The 13,146-nt window shown below is 42.9% G+C and overlaps 1 protein-coding gene across 8 annotated transcripts in view; it reads right to left on the bottom strand.

Annotated features, from left to right (window-relative positions):
- The window catches only part of EYA4 (EYA transcriptional coactivator and phosphatase 4), a 671,943-nt gene that overhangs the window by 586,632 nt on the left and 72,165 nt on the right, over positions 1-13,146 (bottom strand). For 7 of the 8 annotated variants that reach the window (XM_085612271.1, XM_085612267.1, XM_085612263.1 and 4 more), the window contains exon 2: positions 5,043-5,170. The gene's annotated coding sequence lies outside the window, so the exon portion shown is untranslated. Of the gene's footprint in view, positions 1-5,042; positions 5,173-13,146 lie in introns of those variants that run through there. The other variant, XM_085612262.1, reaches the window with a different exon arrangement.

Here is a 13,146-nt window from a genome sequence, read left to right as displayed (position 1 = left end):
TGCTTCGACGCCTGACTACAGTGGAGCAGGATCTTTTTATGCGTGACAATTTGTAAAAAATAAGTTAATTTAAAACTGCCTCTAGGAAACACCTCCTATCTAGTATTTCTCTTTTTAATGGTGGGAACCTGGAACAGGGTTAAAAATATAATGCAGATGTTTGTGTGATATAGATGACCTCATACATCCTACAACTGGTCTACATGTTTCAGCCAAATGGAGACGATTATAATGGCTTTCGTCAGGACCAAACGGTGAAAGACCTAAAGTAAATAAGACCCTTGGTAATGTGAAAGCACACCTACTAAGGTGTGCTTGAAACGTGAAGAGTATTATCTCTATTTTCTGGGTGAAACAGTAACTTACGGTATACACCCGACAAGCAATACCGTTAGGAAAAAATGACATAATAATTCACGGTCATTACTGTATGGTAGGGTTTTTGTAATGACATCTGTGATGTGAAACCACCATCACACATTAACATAGGTTCTAGTACATGAGCAAAGATATATCATCCCAGCATGTCACTAATGACTTGGCTAGTCATCAGTGCGTTTTGGAAAAGGCACCACAAAAGAGTCATCATTATAAATGAGTGGAAATGTACTATGCTAAGCAAGACGACCACTCGGATTTCTCAGGAGAGGAGTCTTCAATAAGCAGTGAATCGAGTGGGACTAATTACAAGGGAAAGCAAAAAGGTAGAAACAAATTCCCAAAACAGTGGCAACAATATCAACCTATAGGCCCCAGGGGCTTCCCGGGACCTGTAAATCTACCAGAACCCCACCCAATATTTGGTTGGAATCCCCCTTTCCAACAGGCCCCCAACACCTTTTTCCACAAAACCAGAGATTCCCTTTTTTAAGAAGAGGGAGGAGGGGTCGAGGGAGAAGAAGAAGAAGGGAACGCCAGGTCTACTGGGAGGAAGTAAAATCTGCAGGAGACAACACCAGCAGCAAAGCAAAAGACCCACAACTGGGAACCAGTGTTCCCCGAGCTTAAAAATGAATATGTCCTCATATATACTAACAGTCACTAAAGAAAAAGTTCTCAACAAAGGTCTTGGTTTTGTGCCTTCAGCACGCATGGAGAAGATTTTCCTTCATTGTGAGCTGTCTGAATTCTTCAGAAAATTGAAAGTGAAAGCGTTCTTCGAGAACCACGTACCCAATGATGACTCTGAGACTAAAGGGGACACAGGATTAAGATTAAAATCGACATTCTGTCCCCCTCCAACAACAATACCAGTGGAAATACTATCCTTTGGAAAAGCTGTGTTCAATTAAATTGAATTACAGCATTGAAGACAAGGAAACATTCAAAATCCTAAGAAAGGAAGAATTGCCAGCACTCCGAACATTACAAACACTGGACACTATTGTGATAAAACAAGCAGACAAAGGGGGAGGAGTGGTTTTACAAGACAAGGTAGATTATCAGGCAGAATGCAGATGACAATTAAATGAAGAAAAGCACTACAAACACCTTCTGAGTGATCCATCGCTAGATTTAACAGAAAAGATCAAACTTCTGGTAGAACAAGCAGAGACACAGGGTTTTAGCTCCAAAGAAGAAGCTCCATTAAATAAATTTTCCTAGCTAGGAGGGATTTCCTAGAGACCGTTTTAAATTCACTTCTTTTTCACAAATTATCACCCAAAAAATGATCCTGCTCCCCTATAGTCAGATGTTGAAGCACACCTAGGATGTACTCGGCACCCTAGGTGGGAACCCACTGATGAAGCATGCCACCAACTAGGTTGGTGGGTGAGGGTTCTTTTAAAAACCTATTGGTTTTTCCCTTTTACAACACCGTTTTGGATGCAGTTGATATTTTCCGAGCCCGTTATTATTGTTGATTTAGATTAACCTGGGGAGAAGAACAAGCTCTCTCAAACTCCTCACTCTCTCTATTTGTTGATTTATAAATGTTATTTTAGACTTAATTATACAGTGTGCAATTAGGCGGCATTGAAATAAGCTGAACAAGACCAGGATAAATCCCTTTCTCTGTAACTTATTTCAGATGTGCTAGAGAACAAACTTAAATTAATTTTACCTTTCTCTGAAAGAATGCTTCTGTACTGAACTAAGTGAATAATTACAGAACATGTAATATACATATTAACTAGTAGGTAAAAAAAAATTAAAATCGATACCTAGATGCAGTACTGTCAAATATAATGCCATTCATGGTGCCATGTTGCCACTGAGAGACGGAACTGTAGTGCAAATTACTGAGTGAACGATTCAGGATGACTGTTCATGGTGCCATGTTGCCAATGAGAGACGGAACTGTAGTGCAAATTACTGAGTGAACGATTCAGGATGACTGTTCATGGTGCCATGTTGCCACTGAGAGACGGAACTGTAGTGCAAATTACTGAGTGAACGATTCAGGATGACTGTTCATGGTGCCATGTTGCCACTGAGAGACGGAACTGTAGTGCAAATTACTGAGTGAACGGTTCAGGATGACTGTTCATGGTGCCATGTTGCCACTGAGTGACGGAACGGTAGTGCAAATTACTGAGTGAACGATTCAGGATGACTGTTTAGTCTATCTCTTGCGAGCAAGGCAGCAACAGAAGGGGGAGTTACTAAAAAGGTGAGCAAGGAAGGGCAGGGTTGGAGAGTAAAATAGTGGGCTTTTTTTAAAAAAAGGAAAGGGTGGGGTGAAGCAACCTGTGAGCTGGTGGTTGGGAGAGAAACACAAAGCAAGGAGCCAGCTGGCATACAGGGGAAAGCAGCATGTAGGGAAAAGAGCCTGAAAACACATGAACTTCCAGAGAGCGGTAACAGCAAAAGAAAAAAGTAGGTCCCTGAATGTGAGCAGGGGAACGATACAAGCCATTACCCCAAAAGATGGGAAAGAATCTGTGTCCCAGGGGAGGGGAAAACACACAAAAGCGAAAGGGAAGCAAACATATAAGAAACAAAACCCAAATAAAACTGACAAGAAATCTAAACAGTGATTAGCAAGAGGCTGAGACAAAGTCTGCTGTAAGTATTGGGGTTGTCCATAGTATATATTTCAAGAACTAACAAGCATTTGCAATGCAACAGGTCTTGCATTTGCAGGAGTTTAAGCTATTGGCGTTGTAAATGACAAAGCTTTTTATTTATCTGTTTTGATCATTAACATGTACATAAAAGGCATTGTCATTTACAATGCCAATAGCTCAAACTCTTGTAAATGTGAGACCTATTTCATTACAAAGAAGAAGCTACCATTTTCCCGGGCTGCTTGAAAAGTGAAAGTGCACATGGTGTGCTGAATGTTGCAGGAAAGCATGCTGTGCCTGCAGTAGGAGAAACTCCTTAAAGAAAATTGTGCTAACAGACTAAATAAAACCTACTGTGTAACAACAGAAGTGGGGAACAACCTTTTTACAACGCAACTTTTACAACGCACTACCTTTACAACGCATTTTTTACAACGCATAATCCATTACAACGCATGACATTACAACGCATGACACTACAACGCATTTTTAAAAACTACCTTTACAACGCATTCCATTACAACGCATACTACCATTACAACGCATACCATTACAACGCATAATATTACACTACACTATCCAACACTTACCCTACTGTTGCACCCCCTGGAGTTAGAATAGTAATTTTTACCCCTATACTATCCAACACTTACCCTACTGTTGCACCCCCTGGAGTTAGAATAGTAATTTTTACCCCTATTCTATCCAACACTTACCCTACTGTTGCACCCCCTGGAGTTAGAATAGTAATTTTTACCCCTATACTATCCAACACTTACCCTACTGTTGCACCCCCTGGAGTTAGAATAGTCATTTTTACCCCTATACTATCCAATACTTACCCTACTGTTGCACCCCCTGGAGTTAGAATAGTAATTTTTACCCCTATACTATCCAACACTTACCCTACTGTTGCACCCCCTGGAGTTAGAATAGTAATTTTTACCCCTATACTATCCAACACTTACCCTACTGTTGCACCCCCTGGAGTTAGAATAGTAATTTTTACCCCTATACTATCCAACACTTACCCTACTGATGCACCCCCTGGAGTTAGAATAGTAATTTTTACCCCTATACTATCCAACACTTATCCCACTGTTGCACCCCCTGGAGTTAGAATAGTAATTTTTACCCCTATACTATCCAACACTTACCCTACTGTTGCACCCCCTGGAGTTAGAATAGTAATTTTTACCCCTATACTACCCAACACTTACCCTACTGTTGCACCCCCTGGAGTTAGAAAATTAACTTTTACCCCTATACTATCTAATACTTACCTTAAATGCAATTTAATATTATGCGTTGTAATGGTATGCGTTGTAAAGGTATTATGCGTTGTAATGGAAATGCGTTGTAAAGGTAGTTTTTAAAAATGCGTTGTAGTGTCATGCGGTGTAATGTCATGCGTTGTAATGGATTATGCGTTGTAAAAAATGCGTTGTAAGTGCATGCGTTGTAAAAGTGTGCGTTGTAACGTCATACATCCAACAGAAGTAAAAGGGCCAGTCCTAATAGGAGGTTATAAATGAGGAGAAGGCAGTACTAAGGAGAGACTAACAAGCCTATTAACGAATCAGAATCCAGCATTTACGTAGGACAATGACACAATCAAATTACAAATATGGGAGGAGTGTGATCAGGGCTTCAAGTAAATACTCAAATACAGCATGCCTCGCAGAGCAGCACATGCGTTGCCCCGGCTCGACCTAAAAATCAGACCACGGCATGATAAGCAATAAGTAATGGGTGGCAAATCTTACAATGTACAAGTATAACTAGGTTATGGGTGATATACTTGAACAGACACTGATGAGTGTGCAGCGGTGGGGCACATCTGGGCATTATTGCATGTACCTTACTTACCTTCCCCAAGGTTATGGGCCTGAGCAGAAGGTAAAAGTACATAAAAGGGTAGATAACAGCTGTTATTGTTCTGCATGAAAGGGCAGGAAAGCTTTAAGCAATAAGAGCCCTCCCTTCCACAAACAAATGAGGAGCCTTGTAGGAGTAGGAGCTGGCCCTTACCTGAAGAAAATGTTTCAAAAATATCTCATTTATCCCACAGTCCTCTCTGAGTCTCGTCTGAATCTGCTGTATGACGCAGGGCCGTTCGGCATCCTCTCTTGCTCAGGCTGAGAGGGACACCCAATCAGCTAAAAAAAAAAAAGTAAGAAAACATCAACAAAGGAGCATATAAATGCATCACTTTTATCAACGACGCGCTCATTATAGGTAAATGGTTCACATTACTGGAACCTGTTCTACAGGATGACAAATGGGTAAACTTTGCTGGTTTATTGTACAATATACAAGAGGGGGCTTATCATGAGTTTTTAAAATTCACGCATTTTTTAATTCTACTGTGGATCAAAATTTGGTGTGAAAGAAACACCAAAATCAACTCTGCAATCCGATTCGATAAAGAGGAAGATTTTTCTCCCAGAATATATCGGGCTGCCCGTGGCTCCCTGGACATCACAAGGAAATCAGTCCTGCGAGACATGCAAGACCCATACTCCTTATGACTGGCTGTCAGCAGCCATTCAGAGTGGCTGTGATACAGGGACCTATTTTGACAGTTGAAAAGATGGCCAATCAGACTGGTGTACTATTAGCAATCTGGTGGGCCACCCTTTCAAATCATAAGAGTACGGCCATGTGGTAGATGCATTGTTATTGCCTGCTTTTTAGTCAATATGAAAAGACCATAGACAAACTTCACAACTCAATGGTGTGCCAGTATACACTAATTTTTATTAAGGTCCACTGACCTACGCAAATGGGTAGGTTTAATGAATATTATGCAAACAAAAAGAAAACTAATGAAAATACCGTGAAAATCTAATGTAAACAATTTGGAAATTTCTAAAATCAATTTCAAATTTGCAGGTAATGACCATATGACATACAATTCCACTGCAAACACAAAGAGATGATGGACAGAGCGCTGAAACTTTTCAGACACTCACCCCCAGTTCCTCACGGAAACAGTCCAGCTTTAACTGCTAAGCCAGGTCTTCCCTGGAACGGAAACAAGCATCCTGGGACCGGTTTCGGGGTAACACCCCTCATCAGCCAGGCTAGCTTGAATCCTGTGGCAAAGGGAGGAAGGGAATACCTAATCTGGTCATACCCTGCCAACTTAGGGCGAACAAAGCAAACACAAAGAGATGATGGACGGAGACGTGGCTTGTCAGTTCGGGCTGGAGTGTTCCCATAAGGGACAGGGTCAAGACTGATTTGCATACGGCTGGGTCTGAACTGGCGTGGCAAAGTGCGCTTAAGAACGGTTATGGATTAAACCCAGATCGGTGACTGGGGGTGAGTGTCTGAAAAGTTTCAGCGCTCCGTCCATCATCTCCTTGTGTTTGCTTCCACTACCTGAATAAGCCAACCATAAGCACGCTAACAAAATAAATGCCACAGTTAACGAATGGCAAGCGGCAAGAGAAACTACCGGCAAGAGGCGGAGTTTCACCCAAGTATACACATTACGTAATGCCTCGTAGAGGCAGCGCATGCGCTGCCCATGCGAGACCTAAAAACGAGGATAGAAAGCTTAAGAAAAAAATGTACACATTGGAGAAGCGTGGTTCCTTTCACCCATATGATCTCTCATTTCTCTAAAGGAAAGCCTACACAAAATGTTTTAAAAAACACTCACAGACGCAAACCTATTGTTATCTCTTCCCTGCTCTGGCTGTGCCTGATGTAATCAGGTGCAATCCTACTTTCCTGCTGGTGTCAGTCAAACGGAGAAAGGCTGTAGTAACGCATACATTTTCAGAAAGTCTTTACCTGGGAAACCTTGCATGGCTATCACTTTTTATGGTGAAGCTTTCTTCCTGCCATACCACCGACTTAGAATGACTGGGGTTGGCTAAGAACCAGAATTTCAGCCCCCTGCTGAGTCAACTGAGAGGAGGGAGGCGAGGTCATCCTTGTCAAATACTTATGGAAAGCCATTTTCAGAACATGTCAGGCCAGTTCTAAAACTCATGCCGCAGTACTTCAGAAATGCTTGTTAAACCTCTACTTAAGTTTTTTAATGAATACCTCCAGAGAGGTTGATCTGATTTTTTAAAAATATATATTAAAACATAAAACTCGACTATCTCCCTTTAACCTTACTTAATTATGATTGTAAATAGGGTTGTAGTAAAAATAAAGTTCAAGCCAATTTAACACTTTGGAGTAACCGATGACATGCAACCATCAGCATTACTACGAAATACAGGAACGTGAAGGCATACTACCCAACCTAATAAAAAGGGGCACATTAGCATCACAAAAAACAAGCATTGAAAAAGCCAACGGTTGTGCTTTTTTGTATAGGGCTTTTTTGGAGAGGTGTGGTGCAGCGGCCAGGGCAGCTGACTTCGGAGCACAGGGTTCCCGGTTCGATCACCGGCTCCGGCGGTAGCTCAGCTCAGATCAGCACCATGTGACTCTAGGCAATAGCTCACTTAATTTCCACGACGCCCCCCAGCACCTTGAGACCCGTAAGGGTGAGTAGTTTGCGCTTTACAAATATTGATTGATTGATTGATTAAAGTGTACATGAGCGCCTGCAGGACCTGGATGCATCACACTCCTTTGGTCCACAATGAATTGCTCTCTTTTCCAGGGCATTGTAGAGCAAAATGTGAGGCCATCTGTAAACGGCTAAAGCTTAGTCAAATGTGGACTATCCAATGCTTAAAAAAAGAAATCTCTACATACATGACCGAATAACTGAAAAAGAAAAGAATCACGATTCTGGAATAATCAAATCCTGACCTCAACCAAATCAAATGCAGTGGGAAGACAATGAGAGCTGGGCAGGAACAAATACCCTCAAACAGCACCGAGCTAAAGTAGTTTTGTAAGGAGGAGTGGGCTAGAATTCCTCGCAGGGGATGCAAGAGACTGATAAATATTTAGAGGTGTATTTCAAATTATTGCTGCTAAAAGAGGACCCATAGTTTAGCAACTCCAGGGGTATTTTTTCTTCTTTTTTTACACAAGACTTCTGAATGTTTTTTTTGTTTGATCAATAAGTTACGGCAGTGTGAAATGTGTGTGTGTGTTGTCTACCAAGATTACATTTATCTGTGTGATGATTAGATGTACTTCAGGTATAAACAAGTGTGAATTAGCATAGAACCGTTTGAGTGCTTTCTTTTTCACATCATTGTGAGCAAATAGACGCTTAGATGAAATTAAAAACAAAAACCTGAGCTTCCACTTTACTACAGTTATTGTATTTGCTTTCCTGAAAACATAAATTTCCTCTAAATGACAACGCCACCTGTTTATTTTGTCACCTACTAAAGTTTTCACAGCTTTTTCAGATTACGATCTAAACAAAAAAAAAAAATCTTCAAGAACCTTTTCAAATACTTGTATTCAGTGTCTCTCTGGAACCTTTTCTTGATAGACACAGAGGGGCCCATGTACGAAAACTTTGTAACAACACATGTGAAAGACAACTGGCTCACTGAATAAACCTTTTTTGTAAGGCACTACCCAATTCTAAAGATTTCTATGAAGAGCACATTCCTTTTACACCAGTGCCAAAACAATGAAAACAGTAAATTCTCTTTAAAGAATAACGTAAAACAAGACGTTAATGGCTCAGTATATCAAGAAACAAGAAGTTCGTTTTGACCCAATCTGAAATCAAACCTATTCACACCACAATACTGGGGCAGGTGTAACCCACATGCTCTGCCGCTAGCGCGATAACCCCGCTCCTCCCCTTCCGTCCGTTTCCAGTGTTGCAGTGGCGTAACGAAAGTTTAAGGGGCCCCCCTGCAATGTACACGGAGGGGCCCCCTCACCGGATTTAAAACGGAGCGCTCAGGCTTAAGTACTGTGCTGAGAGGACCCCCTCCAGCTCGGGGCCCCTCGGCCGCGGGGAATGCGGGGGGCCTGTGTTACGCCCCTGCAGTGTTGCGATGCTGTCGGCAGAGATGCTGAAACACAGAGAGCTCGAAATGCGGCTGAGTGGGGGTGGTTATTGAATTTTCGACTCCTGGCCGCCTGGGCACACTGGATATTCGTCCTTGCTGGAAGGGTTGATAAGAGAATTTCCGCTGGAGAAAAAAAGAAAAAGGAGATTTTGGATTTTGGCTGCTTCCCGGCTCCCTGCTCCAAGCAAAGCTGAACTCAACGATTGTAGTGGCAGAGGCAAAGGCTGAGATTAGATCTAGAAGGCTCCTGACTGACAGACTGCACCCCTTTAATGACACCACAAAGGTGGTAAGTGCTGGAGCCTTCTTTAATTGAATTATGAAGGGAGATCGCGTCTTTGCTGTCCGTATTGCTAAACATCACTAATAGGTAGTCGTAAGGCAGCTACTTTTAAACTTGATTCTGTCCTCCGCCAGTTGGAAAATCCACGCTAAAAATGGCAGCGCCCCAACAGTGTCCTATAAAGTGCATGCTGCATTACTGCATTGGAAGTGCGGGGCACCCCCAGGTTTCACGCCAGCAATAAAAAAAATAAAAATCAGAAAAGAGCTTATGCTTCTGAAGAGGGTCCTGGCAGTGGGTTGCTGGTTTAGGTTCCTTCTCCCTTCTTTTTTCTTTTGATACATTAGAAGCACTTTGGGACTGGACCAGGGCACAAGTCCTAAAAAAAGAAGTGGGGGGACGCTGTCACCGGAAGTGACGTCACAACAGGAATCTCATGAAAAGAAGTGGGGGGACGCTGTCACCGGAAGTGACGTCACAACAGGAATCTCATGAGTATTCATATGCCTTTAGATGACGGGGCATTTCACAGCACTGCTACCCCTGGTCTGTTCCTCGATGTCCTTTGCAACCCCCCCTCCCCCCCACTCCCCCGAGTGGGTGCCCCAGTTGCACAACGAAGTGCTCAAAAGTGCACAAGATACAGAAGGACACACATTCCAAGCGTTAACCGCCAACGCCTGCTCGCTCCGCCTCCCAATCACTCCAGCCTGCACACACCACCGGTGCCTCTTAAAGTCTCCAATTACAAATATTAGCATATCTTTGGTAATTTACGGGAAACTTCCCTCCCACCCGGGCTCTCTGCTCACACAATGCTGTCCAGCTTTTGGGCAGGGGGGACGGCGTCCACCCGGAAAAACCTGGTAAAATAAGTGGGGGGACGCCGTCCACCCGCGTGGTACCCCGACTCGAGCCCTGGACTGGACATAATGGGAAAACATTTAAAAATCCCAAATATTCTGGCCAATGTGGAAACCGCGGCAGGTAACAAAATGAAAGCGTGCACAGCTCATTTGATGGCAGCATCAGCAGCAGCAAGAGCCGAGCATACCTTACAATCAAGATGCAGCTCTGCTGCAGTCTCAAACCCTCTGAGCTCGGAAGAAGATGCATTGGTGTCCAGAAGGGAAATTGTAACGGGAGATACAGCCATGGAGACTACACTACAAGGGTAGCTGGATGAGGGAATAAGGCTTGAGGTAGAGCTCCCCTTACAAACCGATGCACCGGGGGCTTTAAATAAGGGCAATGGGGCCTGCGAGGTCAATGAAAGGGAACTGATTACAAGGACAATCCAGGGGGAGGAAAAAGATGATGCTGCACAAATGGATGCTAATGTAAAAGGCAACACCATCAGCCAGGCCTGCGGTATATCAAAGGAATATCCCCTATTCTTTAAAGCTAAAATAATGCCAACTGAACCATCGGTCTTGCATTCCCCTTCTGTCATTACACAATCCGGTATACCGCAAGGTGATCTGTCCGCACCTTCACATCTAATTCCTTCGGAAAATAAGGGCATGCATAGGCCCTCTCAGAAGGAGAATAGTGTTTTAGAGGATTCCCAGCCACAGTCTCAACAAGAGCCCTATCCTCAAAATTCAGGAGGAGGCTGTGTCATAGGGTCACAAGGAAGAGCACAGGCAGAGGCAGCCACACTTGAATCCGAGCTGCCGGGGCAGCTGCAAGGAGAGGCTACTTCTATGCAATGTGACATAAAGACTATGCTAAACCTTATCCTGGACGAGATAAGAGAACTGAAGATATCACAAGCAAGTGAGATAGCATCTCTCCACCACCGGTTGACGAAAATTGAGGCCGCAGTTGGAACCTTCCCAGTCAGAATGCAAGAGGCGGAATGCCGGATTTCCCCGCTTGAGGATCAGATGAACTCAATTCAGCAGCAAGATAACTCTGCCAAAAAGGAGAAAGCCTCATTGGAGAACAAGCTTGAAGAGCTGGAAAATCACTCCCTGCGGTCTAATCTGCGTTTAGTTGGAATTCCTGTAGGATGTGAAGGGAGTCAAACAATTCAATAGGTCAAGACATTTATTTTAAAAAAAGTATTCCCAGAATTTTCAGGAGACCTCACTATTACAAGAGCCCACAGGGTTCCATCCCAGCCATTCCCCAACTCAAAATTACAGCAGACAATCTTAGTGAACTTTGCAGACTACCGGATTAAAGATCAGATTCTCACTAAAGCCATCCAAAAGAAGCAATTTTCTACTGATAAAGGATACAGTTGCCGTATTTTCTCCGACATGTCAGCGGCTGCGGCACATTGACAAAAGGAGTTTGTCAAGCTCCTGTATTTATTTAAAGCCCAGGGTGCACAGGCTGCGATAGCACAGCGGCCTAAGTGAAGGGTCCTAGTGAAAGGAAAATGTCATAAGTATGCTAACATAGATGAAGTTCAGGAATTACTGCAGGAAATTTCCACCGGGAAATATATAAATGGTGCACAACAACCTGGTTTTTGGGCAGTATGGGAGGGATTGATCACGCAGGGTGCATCCCCATGGCTCTCAGTAGGGGCATCAACCCGAGGGGAGAGGAGAGGGGCACTGTGGGCAATTCCCCTCCCTCTGGGGGGTGGAGGGGTGGGCACAGGGGGAGGGTGGCATGGTTAGAAACAAATTAACAGATTCATAGAGGGAAGGACACTGCCAAGAAATAGATAATTGACAACACCTTAAATTTAAGCAATAACTATAGGGATTGGTCTTAAAGTCCATAAAATTACAATTAATGGAAATGGCATAGCTAATAAGCAAAAATCAGGTGGACTGATAAGATGGTTAACTTCAATTTCACCACAAATGCTGTTCCTTCAGGAAACTCATCTTAAGACAAATACACCCAAGCTCTTTATCCCTAAATCCTTTTCTAGGGCATATTTTGCTTCGGCTGGGGCGGCAATTAGAGGGGTAGCCATTTACTTTGGGCAAGGGATAGACTGGGGAGTTGCTCAATTCCAGAGAGACCAGCATGGTAGATGGATATGGGTTACAGCCAGGGTAAATGGCAATACATTAAATTCTGTGAACTATTATGCACCTATTGTAGACGACCCCACAGCTATTATGAAGATCAACGATCTAGCTAGAGGGGTAATGGGTCCCATAATTTTAGGGGGGGATTTTAATTTTGTTCAAGACTTGGGAAAGGATAATTCAAATAAAACAAAGAAACAAGTGAAGCCTAGGACTAAAAGAGTAATAGACGTAACAAAACAAGATTATCAACTAATCGATCCATTCTCGTCAATATGTCAGCCTCTCGCATTGATTTTTTCCTTATTTCCCACTCCCTGACCTGTCTTGACATATGGGCCAACTCATTTTCGAATCATTCGCTGGTAAAAATCGAAATTGATTTAGATGAAGGAAAGAGGGTACACCAGCAATGGATGGATAGTATGAGAAAATGGATAAAAGAGTTTTCTCAGGTTAACTAGGGCACAGCAATACTCTTTTCTGTCTGGGGGGCTTTTAAGGCTTCAGTAAGCGGGCAAATTATGTTTTTTATGTCTGCACAAACAAAAACCTGAAGGTCTTGTATAGCTGAACTTCAGCAGGCAGTCGATACAGCTCTGTTTAGGAAAAGCAGCTCCCTGGGGGGTGGTAACCTAGCTGAGAGGCTGCTAAATAAAGCAAAACAGGAGTTGAGGGAGTTTTTCATTATAGAAGAAATAAATAGTTCATGATCATTCTAGCAGAGAGTTTAATGATAGGAAAAATGTTAGCCTGGACAACAAAGGTAAAGCAGGAAGCTGCATTAATTAATGAACTTTTGGAGCCAGGGACGAGGACCCTAGTGTCCAAAAAGGATACAATTGGTAAAATATTTTTACATCATTATAATGAACTATATGCAACTGAGTACA

The sequence above is a fragment of the Triturus cristatus genome, chromosome 6, assembly GCF_964204655.1.
Source record: "Triturus cristatus chromosome 6, aTriCri1.1, whole genome shotgun sequence".
Classification (NCBI taxonomy): domain Eukaryota; kingdom Metazoa; phylum Chordata; class Amphibia; order Caudata; family Salamandridae; genus Triturus; species Triturus cristatus.
Note: the sequence above shows the minus strand (reverse complement) of the source record. Positions and strands in the feature narration are given on the sequence as shown.